The 16619-nt window shown below is 43.9% G+C and overlaps 1 protein-coding gene across 12 annotated transcripts in view; it reads left to right on the forward strand.

The window, feature by feature from the left end:
• Positions 1-11535: 11535 nt before the first annotated feature.
• Positions 11536-16619, forward strand: part of Upf2 (UPF2 regulator of nonsense mediated mRNA decay) — a 122634-nt gene continuing 117550 nt past the window's right edge. For 3 of the 12 annotated variants that reach the window (XM_076572768.1, XM_076572772.1, XM_076572773.1), the window contains exon 1: positions 11860-11969. The gene's annotated coding sequence lies outside the window, so the exon portion shown is untranslated. Of the gene's footprint in view, positions 11810-11838; positions 11970-12870; positions 13062-14677; positions 14897-16619 lie in introns of those variants that run through there. The other 9 variants (XM_076572766.1, XM_076572769.1, XM_042278123.2 and 6 more) reach the window with 7 other exon arrangements.

The following is a 16619-nucleotide window of genomic DNA, read 5'->3' on the forward strand; positions in this document are numbered from 1 at the left end:
CAGGACAACGCCCCCGGGCTTCATTGGTCAAGGGGGCGGCCTCTCAGAGCCAATCAGAGGCTGGAACCGGAGGCGTAGCTACGCCCAGTATCCAGACTGGTCCCTGGGCGATTCCAGGGCCAAAGGCCTTCTGGATTTGGACCCTGTGCAAGGCTGGCAACCCAACAGCTTTCTGGTGCTAAAGTAGAACTATATGTACATCCTGAAGTCTCCGCCTTAAAATTCACCCTCTGCTGGAAGCTCCAGAGTACAGCAATGTAGTTTTCCTTACAGAAAGGACAAAAAAAAAAAAAAAAAAAAAAAAAAAAAAGGTGGGTTAGGGTGGGTGGGAATACAAAAAGAAAGAAAAAGAAAGGATTTGGGGGAAAGAAGAAAACTCAACTTCACCATCTTGTTTAAAGTTAACCTATAAAGTGATGAGTTTCATTGCTCCAATTTCATTCATGCTTTGTTCTCAATGATCCTCCTTCCTTACTCCCGTGCCCCTCCCCCCCATTTTTTCTTCTGGTTTTTCAAGAGAGTTTCTCTGTGAAACAGTTCTGGCTGTCCTGGAACTCACTCTGTAGCCCAGGCTGGCCTTGAACTCAACAGAGATCCACCTGCCTCTGCCTCCCGAGTGCTGGGATTGAAGGCGTGTGCCACCACTGCCCGGGCTCTCTGCCTTTCTTTTTCTTTCTTTCTTTTGGTTTTTAGAGACAGGCTGTCTGGGAACTGGCTCTGTAGACCAGGCTGCCCTTGAATTTACAAAGCTCTGCCTGCCTCTGCCTCTCAGGTGCTGAGGTTAAAGGTGTGCGCCACCACCACCACCACCCGGTGCATTTTCATGGCTTTTATACTATTTTATGTCTGTGGGTGTTTCGCCTGTGTATATCTGTATACCATGTGTAAGCAGTGCCTGTGGAGGCCCAAAGAGGGCATTAGCACCTCAGGAACTGGAACAACAGATGATTGTGAGCCACCATGTAGGTGCTGGGAATTGAAGCCAGATCCTCTGGAAGAGCAGCTCATGCTCTTAACTGCTGAGCCATCTCTCCAGCCCTTAACCATCTAGAATCTACATACGAAGGGGAAAAAGGAAGTTTTTTTCCTTCTGAGCCTGGCCTACTTTGCTTAACTTGATGGGGTGGTTTGATAGGAACGGCCGATAAACTCACAGATTTGGATGCTTGGTCACTAGGGAGTGGCTGTGACTTGACAGGGATTAGGAAGTGGCCTTGTTGGAGTGGGTGTGGCCTTGTTGGAGTGGGTGTGGCCTTGTTGGAGTGGGTGTGGCCTTGTTGCTGGAAGTTTGTCACTAGGATTGGGCTTTGGGGGTCTCAAAAGCTCAAGCCAGGCTGTGTCTCTCTCTTCCTGCAGTCTGCTGACCCAGACATAGAAATCTCAGCTACCATGTCTGCCTGCATGTCACCATGCTCCATGAGGATAATAGACTATAAACCTCTGAAACTGTAAGCAAGACCCAATCAAATGCTTCTCTTTATAAAAGTTTCAGTGGTCGTGGTGTCTCTTCACAGCAACAGAACATTGACTAAGACACATGATAGTTTCTATTTTCCCTACAAATGACATGATTTCATTCTTGATAGCTGAATTCTCCTCTCCCTCCCCCATCTCTTTCTTTCTCTTTCTCCACCCCACCATATATGGGGTGTGTGTGTGTGTGTGTGTGTGTATTTTAATAATTTTATTCATTCAACAGCTCATAGGCTGATTATATAGCTTGGCTATTGTGCATGCTGCCACAGTGAACACAGTGTGTAGGTATCTCTGCTATATGCTGTCATTGATACTTTTAGGTTTATACCCAGGAATGGTATAAGTGGATCTTGCAGCAGTTTATTCTTGGGGTTTGTTTGGGAATCCTTAATTACTGTTATATTGCTGTGGAGAGACATCACAACCAAGGCAGCTCATAAAAGAAAACATTTAATTTGGGTCTTGCTGTAAGTTTCGGAGAGTTAGTCGATAACTATCATGGCAGGACCACGGCAGCAGGCAGGCTGACATGATTCTGGAGAGTGTCTGAGAGCTTATATCCTGATCCACAAGCAGGAGGCAGAAAGAGACTGTGTCTGGCATGGATAGTGAACCCTCAAGCCCACCCAGTAACACACCTCCTCTAGCCAGACCACACCTCCTAAACCTTCTAAAACAGCTCACCAACTGGGGACCAAGTATTCAAACGCAAGAGCCTATGAAGGCCATTCTCATCCAAGCCATTACGAACCTTCATGCTCATCCACTCATTTCCATAGAGTCTACAATAATTTACATTCCTCTTAACAGTGTATAAAAGTCCCTGCCTTTTCTATCCTTGCCAGTGTTTAGCATTTTTTTCCTTTTCTTTTGTGTTCTTAGCTTTTTGAAACAAGGTCTTACTCCATAGATCAAGCAGGCTACCTCCCCAATGCTGGGATTAAGGGTGTGATTACCATGCCTGGCTTCTTGTTATCTGTTTCTTTGATAATAATGTATTAGTCAGTCTGACCCAGGTCTGGCTAAAGATCCTGAGCACTTTTAAATGTATTTATTAGTCATTTATACTTCTTCTTTTGATATGTTTAATTTATATGCGGTTCGTTGGTTGGATAGTTTGCTGTTTGTGTTTAATTTTTTAGTTATCTATATATTCTGGACATAATCCTATGTCTGATAAATATCTGACATAGATTTTCCTCCCATTCTGTCAGCTGTCTCTTCCCACTGGCAACTGTTTCCTTCATTGTTTAGAACCTTTTTTTATAACTTATTTTTATTTTATGTTCATTGGTGTTTTGCCTGCATGTAAGTCTGTCTGTGTGAGAGTGTCAGAAGCCCTGGAACTGGAGTTATAGCCAGGTGTGAGCTGCCATGTGGGTACTGGGAATCGAACCTGGGTCACCTGGAAGAGCAGACAGTACTCTCAACCACTGAGCCATCTCTCAAGCCCCTGTTCAGAACCATTTTAATCTGATGCAATCCCACTTGTTAATCCCACTTGTCTTTGGTTCTAAAGAAAACTACAAAATACTCAGAGAATAAGCAGTGGGAACTAGGGCATTTAATATCTTCATTGTGTCCCAGGCACTATCCAATTGTTTTCCCTGGAGGAGCTTCAGTTGGTGGGTTTAAGGCAAACAGGCACCTGGATTTGGTAATGCACAGTTGTAATCCCAGCACTCAGGAGAATGAGGCTAGAGGAAGGCAAAGTTGAGGCTGGCCTAGGTTATGTGGCAAGATGTTGTCTCAAAATAGCAACAAAAACAAAAGTAAAAAACAAAGCAGGCAGGCAAGCTCCAGATCATGCTGTAACTGAAGGATGGCCACTTGGAATTCTTGGACAAATGGTGAACAATCCCTTTAAACAGAAGTGATGGGAAAGCAGGGATTCCAGCCTGGGAGCTGCAAGAGATGCCTCAAAGGTTTTATCTCTGGCCACCAGCTGGCTCCATGCTGGCGGAGTCTACTAGCGACTCAGTCAAGGGTGACGGAGCGCTGCTTCTGCTATGAGGATGTTAAACTTAGGTTGCCAAGGCTATATAAAATTGTCTGCACTCACTTCAGAAATACATTACACCTATCAAATACATGGGTATAAATGTATGTATATGAAATATTAAAATAACAATGATTACTATTGTTTTTGCTTATCTATTACCCCACAATTTAGAGCCTTGAAACAACAAACATATTACCTGAAGTTTTCATAGGTTACTACATCAGACAGTTTACTTCAGGGTGTCTGGCTCAAGATTTCTTAGGAGGACACTGTTGAGTGAAATTTCCATTCATCTGAAGGTTCACTTGGAAAAGATCAATGTCCACATTCATTCATTCACATGGAAACTGAGAGACCTGAGTTCTTTGCTGGCTGTTGGACAGTTCCTTGCCATGTGAACCTCTCCAAAGTGTACTCAAAAGCAGCACCTTTCTTTTCAGCCTTTAAAAAATATGCATTTGCCGGGCGGTGGTGGCACACGCCTTTAATCCCAGCACTCGGGAGGCAGAGGCAGGCGGATCTTTGTGAGTTCAAGGCCAGCCTGGGCTACCAAGTGAGTTCCAGGAAAGGCACAAAGCTACACAGAGAAACCCTGTCTTGAAAAACAAAAACAAACAAACAAACAAAAAAATGCATTTGCCAGGTGTGATGGTGCACACCTCTAGTCCCAGCACTTGGGAGGCAAGGGCAGGCAGATCTCTGAGTTTGAGGCCCAGCCTGGTCTATAGAAACGTTGGGGGGGGCGGGGGTTGGAGGTATGTGGAAAAATACCTACATGTAGAAAATAAGTTCTAAATGTTAGCTGTAATTATTATATTGAGTTGTTAGTTTGCTTTTTTTGTTTTGTTTGTTTGGTTTTTCGAGACAGAGTGTCTCTGTGTAGTTTTGGTGCCTGTCCTGGATCTCACTCTGTAGACCAGGCAGGCCTCGAACTCACAGAGATCCACCAAGCTCTGCCTCCCGAGTGCTGGGATTAAAGGCATGTACCACTGCCACTTGGCCATTGAGTTGTTTTAAAGTAGAGAACAAATGTACAGAAATTGCCCCATATTAAGTACCTAGAGGATGGCAGTGATTGTTATTAGCTTATTAATATTGATATTGACCTTTTAATGTGAAAACATTAATACAAAATGATATCTATATTTAGATGAGTCTTTCATTAAATAGGAGACAATGGATTGGCTCTTTCTACAGCTTTCATGGGGAAATAAGATTATTGTGTCTACAGTGCAGAACCTTCCAGAAGAAACACATGCTAAAAATGATAACTTTGTCTTTATCTGACACACAAAGTGAGACTATGACATATTCTCTTGGAAAGAACTTTTTTTCCACTGAAATTTTCTCAATGCAACAATATCACTGAGTTATGAACACAACCACTTTGCTTTTGAATTTTAAAATACTTGGAAGCAATGATGATAACATGTTGCTAGGAGCAAAAATAATGAAGTATAAAATTCTAACTTTATGCCTAAAATAAGGTACCTGAATCACAAAGTTACAGTGACTTGGCCTCTTCTATGAGCCACCAAGTCTCTGCAGTCCATATGGAAGACTACAGGTGCATGCACCTGGCCCAGCTAAGATGACAATTGCTGTAAAAAATCTCATTTATAATATACTTTGTAAAGAGATATTCTTTCCAAGACTGCAAGAAGAGTGTTTAACTCTCAGAAGGCTGCCTGCTAGAGATGGTGTTGACAAGCTGCTAAAGAGCTGGCTGTGAAAGAATTCACCAACACAGAAAAAGGCAGAAATAGAGTATATTAAATATACTGAAACTGGGCATGGTGACACACACCTAAGGCAAGCCAATCTCTAAGTCCAACACTAGCTTGGTCTACATAGTGAGTTCCAGGACAGCCAGGGGTACAGTAGAGAAACTGTCTCCACAGAGGTATTGGAGGGGTGGAGAGAGTTCCTCCACAGGCAGTCAGGCAGTGTTTCAGAGTCATGGTTAGGCATTAGGGAGGAGACAAGTATGGGCCACTAGGGGGTCCAACTCCTAATGATCTGTGCATATTTATTTTTATTTCATATGTATGGACATTTTGGCTGCATGCATTTGCCTGTGAGGCCACGTTAGGTCCTCTGGAACTGAGCTACCATGTGGATACCGGGAATCAAACCTGGGTTCTTTGGAAGAGCAGCCAGTGAGTGTTCTTAACCCTTGAGCCATCTCTCCAGCCCCAGTGCATGCTCATTAAAGAGTGAGTTCTTGCCAGGCAGGGGTGGCACACACTTTTAATCCCAGTACTTGCTGGGGGAAGGGGGGAGAGTCAGGTGGATCTCAGTGAGTTCAAGGCCAGCCCGGTCTACAAATCGAGTTCCAGGACAGCCAGGACTGTTACACAGAGAAACCTTGTCTCAGGGGGAAAAAAGGTGGGTTCTTAGGGTACCCTAAGACAGGGTACAGCCAGGGCTTGTTAGGGTTCACTTCCTGACCCTGGTACTGTGCTCTGAGCCCAGCTTGTTCTGAAGTACACTATCCTTTTTCTGAGGCTAGAATGGCTCACTGCAGCCAACTGTCTTGGAATGGCACCCATAAAATCTAATCACCGTATTAACTGATCAACGTTGACAGCTTTCTAGCTGATGTGGTGATCCATACCTGTAGTTCCAGGGGAGGGTCAGTACTTGAGGATCATTGCTGGCTACATAGTGAGTTTGAGGCCAACCAAGGCTGCACGAGACTCCTCTGGCATACAAGTACACACAGAAATGCCAATATGGAGAGTAGGTGGGGGTGAGTGAGAGGGTACTGCAGCTGAGCCCATTTGAGGGATGGTCCTGGGCCTGAAGGACTTGTCAGGCACCCTTGCCCATATGGCAGCAATTCTAAAGCGGAGGCCCTGAACTTACCTTCCCCAGTCAGACTGAGGGCCTGGTGCCACATTTGGGCCCTACAGGAAGCACTGGGAATGCATCAGTGAAGAACCTGAAGAAGAGCTGGAGGGGACAGGGGCAGGCCTGGTGGGCCTGGACAAGAAGATGTGGAAATGGCACCAGTGACTGAGGAAGGTATGGCTGGTCTTGTAGTTGGTGATATCCAAGCCCAGGATCCAGGCCCTGGGGTTCCATTGCCAGACTCACCATTAGAGGGGGGATGAAGAGACATAGGGAGCCTTAGCACTGAACAGGCACAGAAGAGAGAAATCTGGTGGAAAGAATGTCAGGGAAAGCCTCCCTGCACCAGGGTTCCTGTCTGGATCCATGGGGGTGAGATATCAGTGAAATGTGAGACTGAGAACCCCTCAAGCCTGGACAGGACCACAGTGAGGGCTTCCTTATCTCCCCTCAGCCCAAGTCCTATCTCCACTCCTTTCCGGAACCAGCATTGAGCACTTCCTTGTGCGTAACAACCTTTTCCATCTTTCCATCTCCCTTTTCAAGGAAAATTGAACTTCTGAGAGATCCAGTTTATTCAGTTCTGTACATATGCTGACATTAGCCCAAGCCTTAGCACATAGCACTTTGTGGTGAACAAAATGTCCAACACAGACACAGACAGACACAGACACACAGATACTGACACAGACACAGAGACAGACAGACAGACAGACAGACAGACAGACAGACAGACACACACACACACACACACACACACACACACACACACAAAGGTAAGTGTGATAGGAACCAGTATTCAATTGCGTTGGAAATTTTAGTTCTGAATTATATGTGGAATCACAGATAGCCCACATCAGGGACCTAGAAATTTCCATGACTCTTAACAAGATGTGATTTAAACTGGTTAAATTAAATTGAGCTGGAATGTAGTTCAGTGTAGAATCCTCAACTAACATACATTTGGATTCTGGGTTTGATCCAGTCTGTGGAAGGAAACAAACAAAACAACAAGGAAACGAACAAAAACACAAAACCCCAAACTTGCTTATGTGCGTAGCTCTACTTCAGACAGACACCAATACTGGAACCAGGCCTTGAACTCATGCTGGACAGTTGCATGGCTGCAAATTCATTACTCTCCATCACTGCTTCCCAAACAGTTCTCTTCCACACTCAAATTCACTGAAGTTTAGGGTCCTCTTCTGTCCTCTCTGCAACGCTTACTCCCATTAGCCATTAGCCTGTTTAACACCCCCGCCCCCGCCCCCCCCCCCTCCGGCCAAACACACACTCACATAGTCTTCATTTGACTTCTCTTCCCTCCTTACCCAGCTTCAATCCCATGCCCGTCATTTTCATCCTCTCTTGTAAATGTTCTCATTCCCCTTCCGTTCTCTTCCTCCGGCATTTCTCTCCTGGGGCACCAAAACATGTCCTCAACCACAATTAAATCTACCTGTCCATTCCTTCCAGAGCAATTGGCATATATCGTCTTGATGGTTTTCCTTCAAGTTAATGGTTATAGAATTCAAGGAGCGCCTCAGCCTGGCATGCCAATCCACTGCTAGGGAGATGTGAGCAATTCCTCACAGTGGGTTTCACATGTTCTCTCATTTCATATTTTCCCACTCTCGTCCCTCACCCTCCTCTTAGCTGATGACTTTGCTTTAAATATATCACTAATTAGGAATCTCTGGCATTGCTGAGGCTATGGACTTGATGCTGAGCAACTGTCAAAAAGGAAAGGGAATAAAAGAAAAATATGAGCGGATTGAGGAACCTCAGCGAAAGTGCTTGCCACAAAAGAATAGGCACTTGGCTACCATCCCAGCACCTATGTTAAAAACAAAAACTGGGTAGGGTCTATGCCTGTAAGCCAGGGCTGGGGAAGCAGAGACAGGCTCCTAGAGCTGTTAGCCAGCTGGTCTAGCCGAGTGGACAAGTTACGGGTTTAGCGAGAGCCCTATTTCAAAAAATAAGGTGGAGAGTGATTAAGGAAGACATTTGACATCAACCGTGGGCCTTAACATGTGCACTCACATATGTCCAAAGTAAGATCAAGGAGAAAGTCCTTCCTAATCTGCACACTCACGTTTACAGGCGCCTATTGCCTTTGCTGTCTTCTACCATAGAATGCCTCTGCTTCAATTCAGGGCACCACATTCTGCTACACTTCCAAGTCCGACCTTCATTCCAACCCAAAAGTTTGCCCCTACAGTGGCCTTTTTGCTCTCTTCTATATCATCAGAAATTTCCCTTCTGTTTGGATCATTTTCATTAGAATATATTCTACATTTCTGTCTCTCTCTTTTTCGTTTTGGTTTTTCAAGACAGTGTTTCTGTGTAGCCCTGGCTGGCCTGGAACTCATTCTGTAGACCAGGCTGGCCTTGAACTCAGAGATCTCCCTGCTTTTGCCTCTCAAGTGCTGGGATTAAAGGCACGCACCACCACCACCCACCATTTATCTCATTTAAAAAATACTAAAGGAAAAAAGCAGGGATACAGTGTAGCTTTGTGAGTGAGTACTTGCTGAGCAAGTGCATGACACTGGGCTTGATCCCAACACTTGGCTACAAAAATCAAACACAATTCTACATTCTTTTATGGCTATATTTTTTCTACTGGTCTTCTCCACAGAATTCCCCAAATATGTCTTTCCCCCCCTCTGTCTCCAACTTAATCTTCAATGATCCTAATATGTCCTATCATTTTGTTAAGCTGCCGTCTGCAAGGCCAGTATGGTTCCTGAAATGAGCGCTTGTCACCGTGGTCTTCATTCTCTCAGGGACACTGACAGTTACTCCCTTCCCTCCCTGAAGCATCTCTTCCTCTGCCTTTCATGACACCAACACTCACTGCTTTCCCTTCATCTCCCATTACAGACCTAACTTTTACATATTTATAAGTTTCTCTGGGACTGCTCCTGAGCCTTCTACTTGGTATTTTCTTTGACAATCTTACCCATTTTTATGGTTGCACAGATGGTCCCCAATGTAACTATGGTTCAACTTAGGATTTTTGACTTTAGGATGGTACAAAAGTAAATTTACATTCAGTAGAAACTCACATTTTGAGTTTTTTTTTTTTTTTTTAACCTCAAGATAGCAAATTTAGCCTGGAAGCTAGGCAGCTGCAGTTTCCAGTTACTTATGTAAGTGCTCATGAGAGGTAACAACTAATACTCTAAGCATATTGTGCTGCTGAGCTAGAATGTTTACTAGGTTAGGTAGGTGAAATATTTTCAATTTATGTTAAACTTAACACACGTTTGAAGAGGATGCAACCCTGCTGTAAATGGAGCAGCATCCATGTTTAGTTGATGATCTCCTGGGTAGAATTCCTTCCCGTTGTTTCAACTGTCCCCTTAATTATATCTATCTGGATAATTCAGGCTTTAGTGTATTAAAATACTATGATTTAGTGCTGGGGAATAAACCCAGGGTTGTTTGCATGCTAAGCAAATGCTCTACTACTGAGCTATATCTTAGCTCTTCTCTTTTGATCCCTGTGTTTACAAGGTTTCATAATAACACCTGTTAACAAGACATGGGTTGACTTGTTTAGGATGAGAACTTGTTCATCAATACAGGGGTAAATCTTTTCTTTTTTCTTTCTTCCTTTAAAAGTCTTTTAAAAATTTATATGTTTGTGTGCTTGGATGTATAGATTTGCACTGCAGAGGCCAGAAGAGGATGTCAGAACCCCTGGAACTGGAGTTAATGTTGGTTGAGCCACCATGTGGGTGCTAAGAACTGAACCCAGCCCTCAGCAAGAGTAGCAAGTGATTCTAAATGATGAGCAATCTCTCCAGCTCTCATTTTTTTTTTTCTGTTTTAAAGTGGGATCCTGAGTTGGAACCCAGGGCTTCAGGCAATGTAAGACAATGCTCTAAGGTATATCCCCAGGCCCAAGAAATAAATACTTTGTTTGTTTTGATATAGGACTTTGCTATGTGTGCCAAGCTGGCCCCTCACTTGTGTCAGTCCTCCTGCTTCAGCCTCCCACGTGCTGGTATTACAGATATGAACCACACTGGATCTGGAGCAGGATAAGACAGTGAGACAAAATAAGAAAAGGAAAGTGGAGAAACGTGTTGTCCTCACTTGTATGGTGTAATGAAAAAAAAAAACCTCATAATTATTTATCAATGTTACAGAATGGCAGTATTCCCCTTTGGTACCCTTTATGTGATTGACCTAGTGGTTGTTTTGAAGAAGAAAAAATTAACACAGGAAGTGCACAATTTGAAAGAGGATTTACTTGCTAATAACAAAAGGGTGTAAAAAAAAAAAAAAGAAAAAGAAAGGAAGGAAGAAAAAGAAAAGCGAAACCAAACGGGCAAAGGCTGAATAAACAGGAGCCTAGACATCTCAAGCAGTAGGGTTGGTAGCCGATCGATCACTGTATGGGCTTGAACACTGATGGGGCTCCCGGCGTAAAGCAAGATTCCAGGCTTGTTTTGCACCTTTGTTCCTTTGGCTACGGGCCAGCCAGAGCGGAACCATATGCACATCCTGGCAGATCCACAATTTCAACAAAAATTGGAGGTCAGACGCACAATTACATTCTCTTAGGAAAACAGTAGGTCGGGCAGTTGATAACGCATTTCAAAGTCTATTTGGTTCAAGTTCGTAACCCCATCCCGTTAAAAAAGGGTGATTCATTCCACCGTAAAATTTAAAAGGCTTACAACACAGGACTTTCTAGAAGAACTATATGGGGAAAACCTTGATTCTTCTCCAGGCGAGTTGTTTTTCAGGTCCAACACCTGAAACTGATTCTGGAAAGTCCCCCACGAGACTTTCAGTCTAGTCTTATTCCTAAGCAACCTCTACCTTCCTCACCGGCCATATTCTTTTGCTTCTCCAGTTTTCAGTTCCTTAAGTCTTCAATCTTTCGGTATTAGTCCGATCAAACTTTGTCTCCTGGAACCTCTTCCTTACGTTCACCAGGAAACTCCTCCGAGAGTCCAGTGACCAAACTTGTCCTCGCTAGCGCTCCGTAATTCTACTATCCCACCACTCTTCCTCGCCTCCTTTTAGTTCCGCCCCGCCTCATTCCGGCTCTCCCTCCCCCCCCTTTCCCCGCCCCCCCCTCCCGGAGAAGGGCTTGCGCCTGCGCATCTCCAATTCAGGCGCTTTCCCTTCCCTGACGACCAATCCACTTCCCGCCTCCGGTCCTTGGAACACCCCGCCCCTCTGCTGAGGCCCTGGTTGGAGGCGCTGGTGGCAGTTGCCCTAGTCATTGCCTGTATGAAAGAAAAAATCCATCGAGAGAGGAATTGAACGCGTCCCTGAGGCGGATGGCCTGCTTTTGAGATGCGAGCCCCTAGGTATCACTTCGGAGGCAAAATGAGAGCCTGAACCCGGAGCGAGGGCCGGCGACGCGGGGCCTTTCGGATTGGGTAATCGGACGGGCAGCCTTTTCCTTTTCCCCACCCTCCGCCCCGCCCCCCTGGCAGCCGGGCCGCGTTGGTGAGTGGCGGGCGGGAGGGCCGGCGGGCGGAGGGAGGAGGGGGAGCTGAGGGGAAGGCGGGCCCTCGGCTGCGAGAGAGGTGGGGGGAGGGGAGGGGAGAGCCCGAGCGCTGGAGTTGGTGCTGGGAAACCCGGGGCTAATGTTGACAACAGGCTCTAGGTGAGTCCCAGGGAACCTCCTTCCCCTCCGCTCCGGCGATGGGGAAGATCTGGCGCCGAGGGGTACCGGCCTGGACTCCTCCTCCCGGAGGGACCCGAGAGGCGGGCGACTCCGCACTCCAGCTCTCCGGGGGCGGCGAGCAGCGGAGGGACCAGCGGGTCGGACGTCGTTCTCCCCAGACCCCTCTCCCGGAGGGGCTGGTCAATGTGGGGGATCTCTGGGCCGGGCCGGGCCGGGGCCGGCGTGAGGGGCGGCCGGAGAGCTGCCTGCCCCACATGCCTGGGCCGGGCCTCGGGGCTGGAGGCGGGGGAGCCTGCTGTGGAGGGGGCAGGTTTTCGGGGGCGTGGAGGGGTGCGGAGAGAGGCTGGGGCGAGCTCCGGACTCCCGGAGGGAAGCGGGGACGGGGGACGGGGGACGGTGGAGAGTCACCGGACGCACCCGAGAGGCTGCGGGGCTGAGGGAGTGTGGGGCGAGAAGTTAGGGTGAGGGCTAGGATGCCCCCCAAGGAATGGGAGTTGCGGCCGGGAAGTCTGTCAGTGGTGGGACGCTGAGCCACAGCGGAGGTTTGTGGGAGATTTGTGGGAGATGCGTGTGCAGGGGAAGAGGCTTGGGGTGGACCCGCGGGTGGTGGCGAGTGGGGCTGTCAGGATCTACTTCCTTTTAATCAGGTAGGCAGGTTGATTCTTCGCCTCTTCCCTAAGGCTCTCAGTGCTCTCCTACTAGTACTGTTGAACTAAGGCGATCACATGATGTTCGGTGTGGTAAGCTAAGCAGAGGCTGCTTACAGGTTTGGGGGTACGCATGGTCGCGACTAACCCTGCTCTCTTAAAGAACTTAACATGTAGTGACTGACACATTGGACGAAAGTAAGACTGTTACTGACCCTTCTCGTTTGTCATAGTTTTTAGGTGTTCATAAAAGTCGTACAAATCGACAGGAAAGCCATTTTTGAGCTGTGGTGAAATTTCTGAAAATTGTGAATGAGTCTCATGTATATAAGGACTTTGTAAAAGAATAAAGTCAGAGGCTGGAAGAGATCTCTGTGCTGTTCTACCTTTAGAACATTTTGAGTTCAAAACACAGACTTGAAAGGTAAACTAGCATTCTCTTACTCTGTAGTATTTTCAGAGCAGTCTAATTGTGATTTCATACATAGACCATATGGTACTTAGCAAAGTTATAGTTTTATTAGGGAAACACCTCCGTTCTCTGTCCTCTCTAGTACACTGCACTGGAATCTGTTTTACTAGTAAAATCGTTTTTACTTTCTTTTGGAAGTTTACAATATATTTAGAAGGCCAAATAAAGTAATACAGACCAAGTGTCAGGGTACTATTTTGGGAGCTAGAAAGGTGGTTTTGAACCATACTTTCCTTTTACGGGCTATCTGAATAAGATTGTATTCAGTAAAGTAGTTTGTAAGCGTTATTCATATTTCAATTTTAAGACCACTAGCTTTTATATTTTTATATAATATTACATGGGAAATTTGGAAACACCTTAAGTGAATTATTTAGCTGTTGTTAAAGTTTGAGTTATTAAAGTAAGAGTTTATTGTTTTATTAAATATGTGCTCAATTTAATTTTTTTAAATTGGAAAGATACAGATGTGTACCCATTGGCTTCATGTTTGGTTTCTAGTTTATTTGGTTTTTAAAATCCTTTGAGTCTGGGAATGTAGTGGAAAAGAGAGAGCTGGGTAGCCACTGGGCAGGCAGATCATATACTGCCTTCAACACTCATTGTGAAAGCTGAAGCTTGGAGTGGGTAAAATCTACAGTCCTGATTCTAAGGGTCTCTCATCTTTAATGGTCTTTTTAGTATTAGGCGTGAAAGAGAATTGACATTTATTTAATGGCTTTCTTTATGGTGGCTACTGTGCTCCGAGTTTAGTAACTCTTTAAGATAGGCAGCAATAGCTCCATTTTATTGATGAATAACTAGAATAAACAGAGGAGTTAAGCTGTCTGATTTCCATAGCTAGTAAGGTACAGAGTTGGGATGCAAACCTGAAATCCGGCTTGAAAGTTGTTTTCACAAGTTGCATTGTTGCCCGTACTTTTTGTTACACATTTGTTAGTTGAAATTTAGTTCTAACACCAAGACTTACAGATCTTAATTGGGAATCTGTTTTCTCATCCTCTGAAACATGATTTGTCTCAATTTGTCATTGACTATTACCATCTATTAGTGTGGTAGTTATTTACATTTAAATGAATATTGGAGAGTCACAAGAGTTTGGGACCCTGTTGAGATTATAAATGATGATCTTTCATGGATTTGTCAATTAAAAAGCGAGTTTGTTGATGTTTTAGAAGAATTTAAGATTTAATTTGTAAGCAACACCTTAGCTATAAATTCTGATGTCCTCATTTTTGTTGCCTGAGATTTGTATGTTCTTGTCATCCTTGAAATATCTTGTTGATACTTCAAGTCACAAAATTCAAATTTCCTCGCTTTTTTTGCATTTAATGATTAATACTCTTAAGTAAAATTTTATTATTACCTTAGACATGATGTTGCCTCTGTACTTTCAGCCAGTGTGCCAGTAAGTTAAAACCATTATGTAGCAAGTGCTTAACCATTATCAGAGACTCCACTGAGATTCACAGTTCTATGATTTGTCATAGTCAAGTGTCTGTGATCAAGTCTTCCATTTCACAGTTGGGTACTCACAGGGTTCTTAACTTTGTTAAGACTGTGGGTTCACACTCCAGTTCTACCACCAGCTGTGCAGACCTTGGTCAAGTTACATGCTTAAGTCTCAATTTACTCATTTATAAAACAGGGAAAATAATACCCACCTCATAAAGATTTTAGTATCAAGTGAGAATGTACATACAATGTTTAGTGTGGTACCCATGACTAGCTATTGGTGGTATACTGTTTGAAAGTTTATTTTAGAGTGTGGCATTTTCACAATTAAGGTGGGTATATACTGGAAATAAGAAAGTAAAAGAAAAAGGGGGAGGCTGAAGGAGGTGAAGACTGTGACTACTAAGCTGTCTATATACCTTCAGAATTCTGGTCTAGGTTGTTTTTCTGGTATAATAGTTGAGCATGTTCAAGTAAATTTCTTACTTGTTTATACTTTATTTATTGTTGCAAATGTTTTAGCAATTAACCTGGGGTTTCGTGCTATAATTTAAACGCTGTAGTTGAAAATATGTAAGAATACTATGTATAGCCTTAACTTTTACTAAGACACCAAGAAGTTTAAGTAATTTTACACTTTGTAAATTAAATTGTAGTTTTCTTATATGGAATTTATAGATTATTTAGAAATTAAAACATAAAAGTATTGCCCCAAAAAATTATATTACTAGTTCTAGGTAGAGAAATATATTTTTAGAAAACTCCTATGTTTTGGTGAGATATACAGGTTTTTCTCCTTCTGATATTTGTAGTTTCCAGTTAAGGGTGTGATTTTGTTTAGTACTGTCCAAATAGCACTTTCTTCTATGATGGTGGAAATGTTCAGTATCTGTACTGTTCTGCTAGGTAGCCACTAGGCATGGGGAACTGAGGACTTGAAATATGGTGGTCCTGAGGAACTGAATTATAGATTTTATGTGTAAGTGGCTTAGTGCAGTGGTTCTTCAGCCAGTGATACTTTTATCCCTCAGGAGCATTTATTAGTATCTGAAATAATTTTTGTTGTCATATCTGTGGAGGGACTGTTCCATTTACTGAATGGAAGGCACAGAGGTGCTTAGTTGCTTCAGGAATATAGGATAACTTCTCAGTTCTACAAAGTGAATTAAGGGCTGGAGAGATGGCTCAGCCGTTAAAGGCTAGGCTCACAACCAAAAATATAAGAGTTCAGTTCCCAGCACCTACGGCTGTCTTTCCAGCCACCAAAAAAAAAAAAAAAAAAAAAAAAAAAAAAAAAAAAAAAAGAGTGAATTATCCTGTAGGCTGGGGATACAGCTCAGTGGTAGAGTACTTACCTTGTGGGCAGAAAGCTTGGGTTTCATTTCAATTCTTTATCACTGCTAAACAAACCAACACCAGGCTTCTCTAAATGGTAGTAGTGCTGATGTTTAGAAACTCCTGTGCCACTGGCTGCCCTACTGACAGATGTAGAACAGAATATACAGATTTAGTAATCATTATGTTTATAAATATTGCCTTGTGGGCTGGAGAGATGGCTCAGCCGTTAAAGGCTAGGCTCACAACCAAAAATATAAATATTGCCTTGTACTAATGAGATTGAAAGCATGGTCTGATTTTAGATAATAAGTTTTTTTGTTTTAAAACTTTGATAATGGGGTAAAATTTGTGACCCTTCCTTTCTCTGTCCATTAATTTGTAGGTAGCAAGCATTTTTGCTTTATACCTATTCTCTTGTATAAACACATCCCATGAATTTTATATAAAATAGTAAAATAGTATCTTTCTCTCTTCCCTTGTCCTTTGGGGTTGTTGATGGTTGAACCAGGTCTTCACTCATGTTAGATAGCATTCTCTCATGGAGTGACAATCACAGCAAAAGAGACAAACTTCCTTACTTGTTTCACTGTGCCAAGGATCAAATTCAGGGCCTAAAATTCAGGGCTTAGCATTCTTCCACTGAGCTGCATCTCCAGTGCTCAGTTTCTTATTCTTTTAAAAACTTAAAAAAAAGCCGGGCGGTGGTGGCGCATGCCT

This window comes from Peromyscus maniculatus, chromosome 5 (assembly GCF_049852395.1).
Source record: "Peromyscus maniculatus bairdii isolate BWxNUB_F1_BW_parent chromosome 5, HU_Pman_BW_mat_3.1, whole genome shotgun sequence".
Lineage (NCBI taxonomy): Eukaryota > Metazoa > Chordata > Mammalia > Rodentia > Cricetidae > Peromyscus > Peromyscus maniculatus.